Source organism: Toxorhynchites rutilus, chromosome 3 (assembly GCF_029784135.1).
Source record: "Toxorhynchites rutilus septentrionalis strain SRP chromosome 3, ASM2978413v1, whole genome shotgun sequence".
NCBI classification, from domain to species: Eukaryota; Metazoa; Arthropoda; class Insecta; order Diptera; family Culicidae; genus Toxorhynchites; species Toxorhynchites rutilus.
The window spans coordinates 149,362,679-149,376,569 of record NC_073746.1 but is presented as its reverse complement, the minus strand read 5'-3'; the positions used below and the strand labels follow the sequence as shown (position 1 = coordinate 149,376,569).

General features: G+C 39.8%; 1 protein-coding gene across 5 annotated transcripts in view; it reads right to left on the bottom strand.

The window, feature by feature from the left end:
- LOC129777308 (protein madd-4) overlaps positions 1–13,891 on the bottom strand; it is a 517,165-nt gene that overhangs the window by 143,453 nt on the left and 359,821 nt on the right. The window lies entirely within an intron of this gene.

The following is a 13,891-nucleotide window of genomic DNA, read 5'->3' as shown; positions in this document are numbered from 1 at the left end:
TCTGCAGTGGCAAGAAACTTGTGATATGGGGTGGGGACAAAGTTTCAATTCAGTCTTTTTCCCCGGAAAGTCAACAGTGCTAAAATTTTGCTCCGGGATTTGGGCGTGAGCCCGAAATGGATGTAATCTCTGGGCGATTCGATCGGATCGCGGGAATCGGAAACTTATGTGGAAAGTCCTCAGCGAAAACAGGATTTTGGTCTGGATGAGCGTGGATGTGACTTGAACGAGGGGTAGTGGAGTGAGTTGGAAGGGGCATGGCATATATTATACACGAATCGAGATGCTGTACAGACACATGAAGTGAAAAATCCATTACCTGGCCATAAACTTTCGGGTTTCCGTTACACTAACAAAATGTTGATTGTTGAGAATGGGATGTGGATGCTATGCCATTACTAGTTAGGCATGGTTCATATTGTGGATTAGCTAAATGACCCACTGATTTTATTGATTGAATCGAAAAAAGCTAGATCTTAATGTGCTCTTTGCAACGACGTTTGGTTATAAACTCCTTAAAATAGAGAATTCTAGGGACATCGTCTTTTGAATGATGCCGGCAAAATTCTAAAAATATCACTATTACTGATACAATTGCCCAATAAAATGTTAATACCGAAGGGTAGCAACAAAAATCCGTTTACATTAGTTTCACGTTCTGTCATCCCGGGAATATCCCGGGAATTTATAATTTTTCAATCTTCCCGCTGAACTTTTTTTTTAAGTTGGTATCACTGTCAGCGGTCCTAATTTCAAATTCGCGATCTACCACTTAGTTTGTTTACAGAGACAAGTTATTTTTTTGCTCGGCGAATTTTCATATGAAAAATTCTATTGGTTCTATTGATTCTCAAAGAGGTGACACCCACGACAATAATAATCATATTTTTTCGAAAAAAATCTCTCAAAATTTTGAATGAAAGTCACCCGTTAGTGATTCTTCTTTGTTTATATCAAAGAGGCTTTACACTTGAAGGTTCATCCACCTGTACTCAGTGATTGCTGGTATTATTCAGTGAGAAATTTAACCAAAGAAATGTTTATCTATATATATATATAAAATGGATTTTCGTCTGTCTGTCTGTCTGATTCTTATGCACTCGGAAACTACTGAACCGATTGACATGAAAATTGATATGTAGGTGTTTTTGGGACCGGGGAAGGTTTTCATGATAGTTTGAAACCCCTCCCCCCTCTCTAAGGGGGGCTGCCATACAAATGAGACACAAATTTCTAGATTACTCGAGAATTAATCAAGCAAACGAAACCAAATTAGGTGTATGGAGGTTTTCGGGCGCAATAAATGTTTTCACGTTGATTAGACACTCCGCCCCTCTCTAAGCAGGAGCTGCCATAAAAAAACTTATCAAGAAAGAACCAAATTTGGCATGCGAAGGTTTTAGGGGACACAAAACGTTTCTATGGCGAATAGACACTCCTCCCGTCTCTCTGAGGCCATACCGTCTCTTCATTTGCCATACAAATGAAGCATACATTTCCACATAATTCAAGAACTAATCAAGCAAAAGGAACTGAATTAGGTATGTGGAGGTTTTATGGGGAAGAAACATTTCCAAGGTGGTTCGACCCCCTCTCTAAGGGGGTCTCCCATACAAATGAAACACACATTTCTGCATAACTCGAGAACTAATCAAGCAAACGAAACCAAATTTGGCATGTGGAGGTTTTAGGATGCAATAAATATTTCTATGGTGGTTCGACACTTCTCCCCCTTCTCTTAGGGTGGGCTGTCATACCAATGAAAAACAAATTTCTGCATAACCCGAAAACTAATCAAGCAAATTTCTATGGTGAACTCCTCCACTCCTCTCCCCCTATAAGAGGAGAAGAGGGGATTTCTACATTACACGGCAATTAATCAAGCAAATGAAACGAAATTAGGCATATGGAGGTTTTAGGGTGCAATAAATGTTTTTACGGTGGTTAGATTCTCCTCCCCTCTCTCTTAGTGGGGGCTGCCATGCAAATGAAACACAAATTTCTGCATTACTCGAGAATTAATCAAGCAAATGAAACCAAATTTGGTATGTAGAGGTTTTAGGGTGCAATAAATGTTTTTACGGTGGTTAGATTCTATTCCCCACCTCTCTTAGTGGGGGCTGCCATACAAATGGAACACAAATTTCTGCATTACTCGAGAATTAATCAAGAAAATGAAACGAAATTTGTCATGTGAAGGTTTTAGGGTGCAATAAATGTTTCTATGGTAGTTAGACTTTCCACCCTCCTCTCTAAAGAGGGGCTGCCATACAAATGAAACACAAATTTCTGCATCACTCGAGATTAATCAAGCAAATGGAACCAAATTTCGCATGTGGAGGTTGTAGGGTGCAATAAATGATTCTATGATAGTTAGATACTCCTTCCCCCTCTCTTAGGTGGGGCTGCCATAAAAATGAAACACAAATTTCTGCATTACTCGAGAACTAATCAAGCAAATGAAACAAAACTAGGCATATTGAGGTTTCAGGGTGCAATAAGTATTTCTATGATGTTTAGACCGATTTAGGGCTGTCTTTATTCTATCACATTTTCTGTATAAAACATTTATTCTATGTAACGGAGAAATATGTTTTTTGCAAGTGGTTGAAAAATCTTTAACGAGAATTGTGTAAATTTAACGGGGTCGATTAGAAGATCAATCAATGAATAGTTCTGCGATTGGACCCATGAACGTGTTCATAGTAAGAAAACGTGAATGTTTGAAGGTATTGATAACAAAAAACAAACTTTGAGTGAGGCGAAGTTTGCCGGGTCAGCTAGTGAGCAAATAAAATCATCTGTCCCCCAACGCTTTAAAATGTTTGTATGTATGGAATCAGACATCACTTTCTTTTTTCTTTTTTGGGATTGTACTAAAAAAAGTCCAAACGACATAAACGGAGATCGAACCAAGGCCGGCTGGAATGCAAGGCTGTTTTACCACGCTATTCGCATAGCTAATGATGCTGTTGCGTAAATACGTTATTATATCACACCTCATTACAAAATGAAGTTGGAAAGTGTTTTCTAAGAGAATAAAGGAGAAGGAGGAAAGGAGATCTATATCCATCTCGGTCTGGTGTACATATTTGGCAAAGTAATGCGTGCTTATTTGCAACGTGTCCTTTGTTTCGCTCGCTCGTATTAATCTTATATTGCTGTACCATATATATTATACAGATGCTTACCACTATTTGAGAGTCATGACATTTTCTGTTAGTTTTAGGCTCATTTAATGTGATAAATCGGGATGACAAAACATGAGCTAAAGATTCATTTTGAGTGTACGAGTTGGGACATTCGTTATCAAATAGAGAGTGACGGTTCAGCTTCCATGAAGTGCCTTTTTCAATTTTCAAAAACGCTCCAACCATGTCGAGTTCAAACGGAGGACCTCAGGTTTGTTGAGAAAGCAAAACAAAAAAACCGCACTCAAGGGTTTGTATACCACTCTCCGAATTCAGGAAGACAACATGAGAACTGTTGAAGCTGTTTATTAGTTTTGCAGTTTCAACAAGTCACACAAGTGTGATGGTAAAATAATTGTCGCAAACTCAATGGAGTGCTCATTTTAATGTTGTGAAATCAATTTATGCGAACTACATCGGGCTGATCACAGCCATTGATGTTTTGTGAGATCCTCCCGAGAACTCGAATACTAGATCAAGTGAATGAATGACCCTTTCTTCCAACAATTTTTGTTTCCACTTTCCCTGTGTTAAATGTACTTCTGCGTAGTAGATTGAAGTAGTGAAGTAGATTTAGTGCAGAACTATTTACAAATCAAAGGATTTTCTATGAGAAATGTTATGATCAGACTTAATCCACTGGTATTTTTTCTTATTGCAGAAAGGCATAGAAAAGTTTTCATTAGGCGATTACAAGAGCGATAAAAATCGTCAAAAGGAGTATTCGACATTTTTTGAATCAATTCAAGCAAGACGCATCTTAGCAGTATCTGACAACTAACTGAAGACGTTGATTTCCAAACTGACAAATTTTTACACCGAAGTTTCGGACATGGACATTCGAAGGCCGCAGGAATTATCCTGGACAATGGTAATTATTAGTCTGCATTGGAAGTATTACAGTTCATCGTGGAATGGGTTTCTAATAAGAAAAGCTTCAAAATTTAACAGGGAGATAACAGCTAACAGAGTAACAGCTTCACTACAAACCATCAGTACTATAAATTAATGAAAAGTATAGTACAATAAAAATTATAATATCGTTATGATTTTATTATTTTTCTACATATCCCATAGTTACATTTAGGTGCCTATTCTATCAAATTCCTTCTAAAAATTCTATTCAATTTGAACGAGGAAAGTGTCACCCCTATCTGGGAGACGGGGCGACGAAAGTGTTAAGGCAAGATTGTAGTCTAGAAATTAAAAAAAAGACGGGTGGGTAATGTCGTGGACATAACCGGAGAGACGTGGGACCTTCTCACTTTCTTCCTCCACTTTTCATTCGGCGGAAATATCTTAATGCTGAATGGACACCATCGCTGCCGCCGGTAACTGGTTGCTAACTGACTGACTGTCGAATTGTAATTGATACTAAAAATTTAAACAGAACACAGAACGTACAATGTATACATCTATTACTCTTGATGAAACATATTCTATTTCTATTTCCCAGGTACATTGATTTTGTAGTCCGTGTTAGGGAAACACAGCTCGGTGAGAACAAAAATACCCCCTACTTGCATGTATATGTAAAGGATGTCGCGACATCATGGCAAACGCACGCTTTAAGAACACGTTAACATCGATGAATGCTGCCACCAAGGAACTGAACGATGTGTACCAAAAGGTTGTCGATAATCTGAAGACGGAGATAAAAGACAGCTTGATTGCCGAGCTGAGAGTGGAGATACAAGGAGGCTTCAATAAAATTTCTCCAGCGGTATTGTCGCCCCTGCCTCACCGTTTTCAATTTGGCAATCGATCAACACCGAAAAGAGCCCGCGACGAAGATCCCGAACGACCTGAACGGCCAACGAAAATGTTTCGTGGTACAGGTTTGATGGCGAACGGAGCAACTATCGCAGCCACAGAAAGATCAAATAACAGATTTTGGCTGTATCTTTCGAAAATTTCACCCGAAGTTTCTGAAGTGGAGATCCAAAACCTCGCCAAGGAATGTCTGCAGACGGATGATGTAGTGGCAAAATCGCTTATTCCAAGGGGCCGACCGTCAACCACGTTGACGTTTGTGTCATTTAAGTTGGGAATCAACCAAAACCTGAAGATGAAGGCAATGGACCCCTCTACTTGGCCGCAAGGAATTGAATTTCGCGAATTCGTGGACAATGGCACCTCCACACGGCATTTTTGGAAACCTGTGCCAATAGCCGACCCGGGAGCAACGTCGACGTAACAATTCTGCCAACCTCAATCAGCACTCGTGATTTCTTGACCATTTATTATCAAAACGTCCGTGGTTTACGTACTAAAACGAACGCTTTGCTTCACTCGTTGCTCTCCTGTGATTTCGACGTGGTAATTTTCACCGAAACGTGGCTTCATTCCGACATTGCGAATACCGAGTTGGCAGCTAACTATACAATCTATCGTTGTGATCGGAACTCTCGCACCAGCTCATTTCAACGCGGCGGCGGCGTTTTGATTGCTGTCAATCCCAGACTTAATTGCAAATCCGTGCATCTGTTAGACAGTGAGAACCTTGAACAAATTGCCGTACAAATTGTTCTTCTACATCGATCGCTCTTCCTATGCTGCATCTATATTCGTCCCAACAGCCATCTGGATATTTATACCAAACACGCCGAGTCTGTGCAACAACTTATAGATATGGCAAAGCCTCATGATTCAACTATCGTCGTGGGTGATTATAACCTACCAAATCTAGTGTGGAATTTCGAAGAAGACATCAACGGCCTGTTGCCACTCAATGCATCGTCTGAACAAGAACTTGCTCTTGTCGAGTCCATTTTGTCCGTTGGACTCAAGCAAATCAACGATCTAGTCAATGTGAATGGCAAGTTACTTGACCTGGTATTCGTTAGCGATTCAGACGGTATTGAGCTGTTTGATCCACCATCTGCTATTTTAAAAACCGACGATCATCATAAGCCGTTACTTTTAAAACTTGACGTCCATTCGCCTGGCCAGATCCGCCCGCCCGGTGTTCCAGCAGCTCGCAGTGAGTATGACTTTGCACGGTGTGACTTTAACGCTATCAACGAGCGAATCGGCTCGTTGAATTGGACAGAGCTTCTTGACCTCTCTGACATTGATGCAGCCGTCTCTGCCTTCTACGACAACATATATCAAATAATTCAAGACACCGTTCCTGTTAAAAGATGTAAGCCTTCCCTAAATTTCACACAACCATGGTGGAATTCCGAACTCCGTAATCTGCGTAACCGTCTGCGAAAAGCTCGGAAACGTTATTTCCGCTCCAAAACAGCTGCTAATAAAACTGCTGTACAGTCGGCTGAAGCCGAGTATAGTGGTTTACATGAACTTAGCTTTCGGCAGTACATTGACAATTTGCAGAGTAGTTTCAAGATAAATCCATCATCTTTCTGGAATTTCGTAAATTCCCGAAAAGGCTCTGCACGTATTCCAGTGGACGTTACATACTGTAGTCAAAGCTCCTCTGACGCTGCTAGCTCTGCTAATCTCTTTGCGGAATTCTTCCGAACCGTTTACGAAGTCGATCAGGCTCCGACTCCGCAGGAATACATCGATAACTTGCCGAGTTTTGATATTCGTCTACAGCAAATCACCTTCAGCCACGACGATATTTTCAAAGCCCTCTCTTCTGTTGACGCCTCGAAAGGTCCTGGTCCGGATCGAATTCCACCTTCCTTCATTAGGAATTGTGCTGCATCATTGACCATCCCTGTGAAGTTTATTTTCAATCGATCACTTCTTGACGGCGTCTTCCCTGAGTCATGGAAGCTAGCATCCATAACCCCGATCTTCAAATCTGGAAACATTCACAGCGTGGAAAACTACCGTCCAATCTCGATACTGGACTGTTTGGCGAAAGTCCTGGAAAGACTGCTACACGATAAGCTGTACACGGCAGTCCGATCGTTAATCTCGGAATTTCAGCACGGGTTTATGAAGAAACGCTCCACCATTACCAATCTGATGACCTTCACTAACACTCTGGTTGGTGCCATCGAGAAGCGTCGTCAAGTTGATGCCGTGTATATCGATTTCTCCAAGGCGTTCGACAAAGTTCCGCATGGTCTCGCTATCACAAAACTGAGCCGCCTCGGTCTTCCTTCGTGGATTGTTCGCTGGATAGAATCGTACCTTTCGTCCAGGAAAGCTTTCGTGAAGGTTCACGATGCCACATCGAATGCGTTTCAACTACCGTCCGGGGTTCCTCAGGGTAGTCACCTTGGTCCTCTCATCTTTATATTTTTTTTAAACGATGTATGCGACCACCTAAGCTGCTGCAAGCTCTTGTATGCAGATGACCTAAAACTCTACCGCATTATCAAGACGACGGTTGATTGCCTGGCTCTGCAAGCTGATATTGAACGCTTGTCATCGTGGTGTAAGATGAACGGAATGTTGGCAAACCCAGCCAAATGCAAAATCATCACCTTCAGCCGAAGTCGAACACCGGTCACGTTCGAATATTCGATGAATGAGTCACCGCTTGTGAGAGTATGCTCTATCAAGGACCTTGGGCTACTTTTAGACAGGAAATTGAGATTCAACGAGCACATATCGATGACAGTCACTAAAGCAAACTCCATGCTTGGCTTCCTGAGAAGAAATACAGCGCAATTTGACGATGTACATGCCATGAAGTCACTGTACTGTTCTCTGGTTCGCAGCGTATTAGAGTATGGAGTGCAGATCTGGGCCCCGTATCACAGTGTGCACGTAACACGTATCGAAAAAATCCAGAAACGTTTTATAAGAAGTGCATTACGGCGGCTCCCATGGACAAATCCCGACAATCTACCGCCTTACGAACATCGATGCGCGCTCATCGGACTCCAAACTCTGTCGAGCCGGCGTAGTTTTCTGCAAAGGCTGTTCATCTACGACGTACTAAGCAACAACATCGACTGCGGCAGCATACTGCAAAATATTAATATTCACGTTCCGAACCGCCAACTCCGAAGCACTTCCTTTCTCAGAGTTCAAGGGCACCGTACTACATACGGATATAACAATCCGCTAGATAGATGCTGTAGGCTTTTTAACGATGTGCACGATATTTTTGATTTCAACATAAGTAGACTAGTTTTTAAAGATAGAATTAAGAATGTCTAAATAGTCTGTGTGGTCTGTGACCAAAGATGGTAAAATAAATAAATAAAATAAATAAATAAATAAATATATTTGTAAAGAGGATTCCCACAGGAACATTGATTTTGAAGTCTGTGTTGGGGAAATCGTAAACCGGGCCAATCAAAGCTTGGCAGTTAGGGCGTTTAGATAACGCTTGACATTTTACAGTTATTCAACTGTTTATCTCATGCAAAATAACGTTTTATTAATTGTGATAGACGCGTAGAAATATTTCTTTTCAATTGATGCAAACATTTTCCAATCTATCAAGAAATGTCCGAGTTATAAACATTTGGAATCTTTCATTTTTTCCTGCATTTTCTGTGCTTAGGTTTTCATTTCATTCCCATATACTCCGGCCACGGCAAAACATTTTTTTCCTTCATATCTCTGTAGTTTAGGCATTCAAGAATATACCCTAGAAAGGTCTTATCGAAAATTCTACTGTTTACCGAGTTAGAGACATTTAGTGACGCGATATCCAACCTGGTACGGCTAGAACAATGAACTTCAAACGCGTTTTTCTCGAAACAAGTTTTTTAAACTGGCGTACACGATATCTCATGTTCTACGGAACCGATTCATGACGAATTTTTATGGATACAATTTGCAGGCATCTCTCCATCGCATGAACCTATATTTTTTAAATTTTACTATTTTCAAAAAATCGGGAAACGTAAGAAAAAACTTTTTAAATCGCATTTTGTTTTTCAAACGGCTGCCATTTTGTCGAAAAAGTTTTTGACCTGTCAGAGGTTCATGCGATAACGGAATCTTTACTGATTCAGAATCTATTCGTTTTTTTCGTTTCATATAATCAGAAGGGCTGGAGCCGTGTACGTCACGGCACAACTTTTTTTTTGAACCCTCTCACCTCATCAGCTCTTAACTATTCTAGTTATGAATATTTTTTCTCCGTTCAATTTTTGTTTTATTGTTAAAAGATCGATGAACAAATAATGATAATATAGATAGTAAAAATATTATTTGTTTTATCTTTAAGGAGCTCAAAAAAACGTCCGAAATTCGGATATTCTAGTGGAGAGATACGAATTAATGGAAAAACATTGCCATCGGATTGATTTTTGAAAAAATGCAGTTTTATTTAAGCTATACTACCAACGCCAGTTTGTCGTGGAAACAGCAAATCTTAATCGTTGGTTCCACAACCGATTGAAATCCATCAAATCAGTCAGTCGAAGATGACGGAATTTGTTGAACCCCTTTCTTTCCACCAACACTGCCACTCTATCAGATTATGGATTGAAGGCTTCACATCGATCTGCTGCTGGGAACAAAAAAATTGCATCAATGTTTGTCATGAGCAAAGTTCTTCCAAACCCAATCCAGGTTGAGAATATCAGGGCAAAGTCATATTCAACTGAGGATAATCAAGGAACTAGGAAGAAATTCGCCATCGTATTCAATTGGAAATAAGTTTTGGCTTCTTCCTCACTCTACGACTCAATTATCTCATTTCATTCTTCCCCGTTAAATGGACTTCATTGCATATTGAAGTGACTCACCCAAAATTAATTCGTTTCTCTCTCATGCTAGATTTCTTTGTATCGCACACGAAAATTACTCACACATATAAAATGACGTGCTGTGTTGAGTTCATAAACACTGACAAATTTGTGAATTTGGTTGATATAAACCCGTTTTTCTGTTTTTTTCTTCACAAAATTGAACACGAAGACAAAGGGAACTAAAATTTTGTTTCGAATTCCCCTAAAACTGCACGCTATTTACTAATACTAACACGATAACCTTTAGATCATACCTGGTAACTGTCTACGTTCATTGGTGTGAGTTCACGTTGGGTAAACAATGAAACCGTCCATTAATGGTATAACTACTTTTTTGCATCAGAAATCAAGTTTTCGTTTCTCTTTATATAGATGTTAAAGAAAGATTGTGTACGCGGATAACAAGATTCGTGTAGTAGTCCTAGTCGAATGAAGCTACTGAGTCGATTTTCATTTACCATCTCCGAAGATTTCGGGCCCTGGAGAACATAGCTTTTGACACCAACTGCTCCACGATTTTCGCGCGCGTACATGTAAGAAATGCAATCTATGCTTTGATTCAAATGTGCCACATGAGGAGCATAGTAAAATACACAAAATCACAACATCGTGAGTGAAAGAAGCTGACATCACAGATGCATTGATTCTAGACGAGCACGCGATGGAGGAAAGCTGGTCATGAATTTCGCTGGTATCCAGGAAAACCTAAAAAACGGTCATTGATGGAAGCTCCCTGACGAATTGATTTCACACACCGATCTTGAAAACACTTGTTGATAGAACATCTGCCGTTTCGCGCTTCAAATTTGTCATGTAATGCAATCACAAGTAAGAAAATTTTTATTTGAAGTTACTTAAGGATAACTTCAATTCACAATTAACTTAGGGATGATTTGAATTAATGATTATAATAAATGGGTGTCTTCGTAGCCTAATTGGCTGCGTGTCCGCTACTAAGCGAACGATCATGAGCTCATAACTCAGGGCCCTCGACTGACCATCTATATGTGCTATTTAAGCTATTACGTTCATGTAACAATCATCATTTGACGGTAATCCCAGTCCCTTACCTCCAGTCCCCCTGCTGCATTGTACTATTAATAACACAACAATGGAAGCCTTATATCAACAGTCCCGCGGTGTATAGTCCAACTGCGAACATTCGAACAATAGGAATATTCTAACGCCGAAAAAGCCGTTGTGTTGTGTATCGATAGAATAGGAATACTCTTACGTTTAAAATGGCTGCTGTGTAGTAGATAAAAATGTGTATATTGTCTTACTCTTGTGTAATAATGTAATACACTTACGCCTGAAAGGCTACTGTGTAATATATAACACGAGATAAAAAAGTACACGAATAAATTCGGCTCTGTTACTCATTTAGCAATTCATCCGTAACATATGGGATAAACAAATTGTAATAAATAAATCATAATCATATCGTCTCGCAACCCAAATAGTATCTCGCTTTAAAGCTGTTCCGATAATTACAAATACACAAACTATTGACCGTTCTTCCTACTTACCTGCAGGCAACAGCATTCAACTCAATTTTGGAGGCATCCCGTTGTTTATTTTCAAATGAAACAGATGTTCCCCTCTATTTCGCGCGAAGAATGACGTGAGATGACTCGAGTTACAGTATTCCCGAAGGCGAAGGGCGAGACTAAAGTTTGTCATTAGATGAGATTTTATGTAGTGTCCTCATTTGTTATCGATTCGGGTTTCGAAAAAGTAAGGTTACTACAAGAATAGAGCGAGAAACTTTGCTATCTCACGTCGCTCGCGGAGCAAAATAAAGGAGGTTGTATTTTTTATCAACATTTTCAACAGGTGTGAGCATCGGGGTAGTTTAAACTCCATTACGACGAGAGGAGAACAGTGCCCTTTTACAGATTCTCCGAGACGTGGAAGAAAATCCAGTGATGATGATCTTACAATGAGCAGGATTATTGCAAACATCCTTCAGTATCAGTACGAGACGTGGCGAAAAGATACCTGAATCTGTGAAATAGAGGGCTCGGAAGATGTACGATAAACTCCTGATCAATATCAAGGGTGTATTATCATGTATGGCGAGACCTGTAAAACACTCGAATATGAAACAAGTCAAGAACGCTGTATTATATCTCAGGGAAAGGGTGTTCCAGAATATGTGACGAACGTTTACCACGAACAATTCAACAAGAGGGCTGAGATGCGGTAGGTCAAACACGGAAATGTCTGCAAAAAAAGTTTGCTAGTCCTGATCAAACCGCATAATAATCCTGCGCTAGAGGGTAGAAGGTGTTCAAGGATGAGCTGTGTTGACAAACAAGTTGAAGGACTCAACTACCTTACGAGAATAATGTAGCATTATTTAAGATTGTAATGAAAATATATACATGAAGTATATTTTAGGATGAGATATTAAATAAAATCAATATGGTTTCTTTTATTGAGGTTGGAAGTGTATTTATAATTTTCGAAACAGTCACAATCACAAGATTTCAAAATATTCACCATGTTGAGAGCGTCTGCAGATACGAAATGCATTTTTTCCATGTTACGCCCTTTGAACATTGACATCTTTTTTATTGCGTTTTCATTCATTTCATACAGTATTTTTGTCAAACCAAGTGCTACAATCAGTGCAAGCAAACATGTTGTGATCTCAATTACAACTCAACTTCGATTCTCTTTAATTGTAACCCTTTAATGAAAAGTCAATCAGTAAATGGTTACACCGAAATCCAACAAAACAAAACAATTCAGTGTGTAATTACGATACCACCGCCTCTTGAGTGTTGGTAGCAATCATCCTCGGAACCACATCAAAGCGAAAAATGTTTCCATTTCATTCCAGTAATAACCACCCACTCATTCAATGATAATCATGACGATGGAAATTTTATGTTTGCGTAGCTCTTTTATGAATACCACCAAAATGCACACACACAAAAAAGTGATCTCGAATTCATTTGCGCACAAAACATGCTATATTCGCACAATCATGCTACCAGTCTGTTCCCGTGCTTAACAAAATTTCCACAAAAAAAAAACTTTTTTTACGTTTTCGACCACTACACATCGGCATCTTTTTATGTGATGTTGGAAAACCCAACACAAAGTGAAACAAATGACCTTTCAAAGTGCCTCTCTCATCGTCATTTGTAGAGTACCACACGAGAAGCTGTGTGTTAAATTTACTCGGTTCCAGGCCTTCATCCCGCTGCAAACAGTGTAAACGTTAATGAATATTTGATCAATTATTAAAACTTATTATGATTTTATTAGTCCCATTTTGCTGAATATTTAATTTCCTCCGAGATTCTTCTCATCCTCGGTGGAAGAGTTTCAAACCATCGCTTCTGCGTTTATCGAGAAGTTCCACCCCTTCACGGAATATTCGTTATTGTTTTTGGAGAGCTTTCATCTCCGCTGCTGCGGTCGAAACGGAAACGTACAGAAGCTGCCTAGTAGCAACATTTTCCCGCTGCTTCCTTTTTCTTTGGTATGCTGTATGCTGAACGCAAAATCTCCGTACGAAACTGGAAACGGCCGGAATGGATTTCGCTGGAATGAGTGGCTGCAAATACAAACAAGCCGTTGGCGGAGAGGAAGTATAAAAGCGTTCCGCACCGTACAGAAATAGAGTAGAAGATCAAAAAATTCCCGAAGGCAAAATCGATCTGTGTGTTTACCAGCAGAAGATGAGGTCATTTGTTAACAGGATAAATATTTGCAGATTGTTCATTGACCTAGTTTAGGGGACCGGGGCGGCCTATATTGGGTTTGAAAAAGCATTCTCATCCAAGTCTTTATGACGGAAAACACATTAGGTATCTTTAAGAAGGAGTGGGTAACACGCGATTCGAAAGTGTTGAACATTGCTTATTGAGAGGTAACCAGAAGAATTTTCAAAGGATTCATCAATGCTCCAATAGTGTCTGTGAAACAACGAGCCAGTTGATAGCATAGGTATGGGTCGGTTGCGACTGGTCAAGTAACAATGGGCATTACCGTGGAACTTGTTTCTCATCTTCCGTTTCATTATTTGAAAATACTGTTTGAAGGATATCA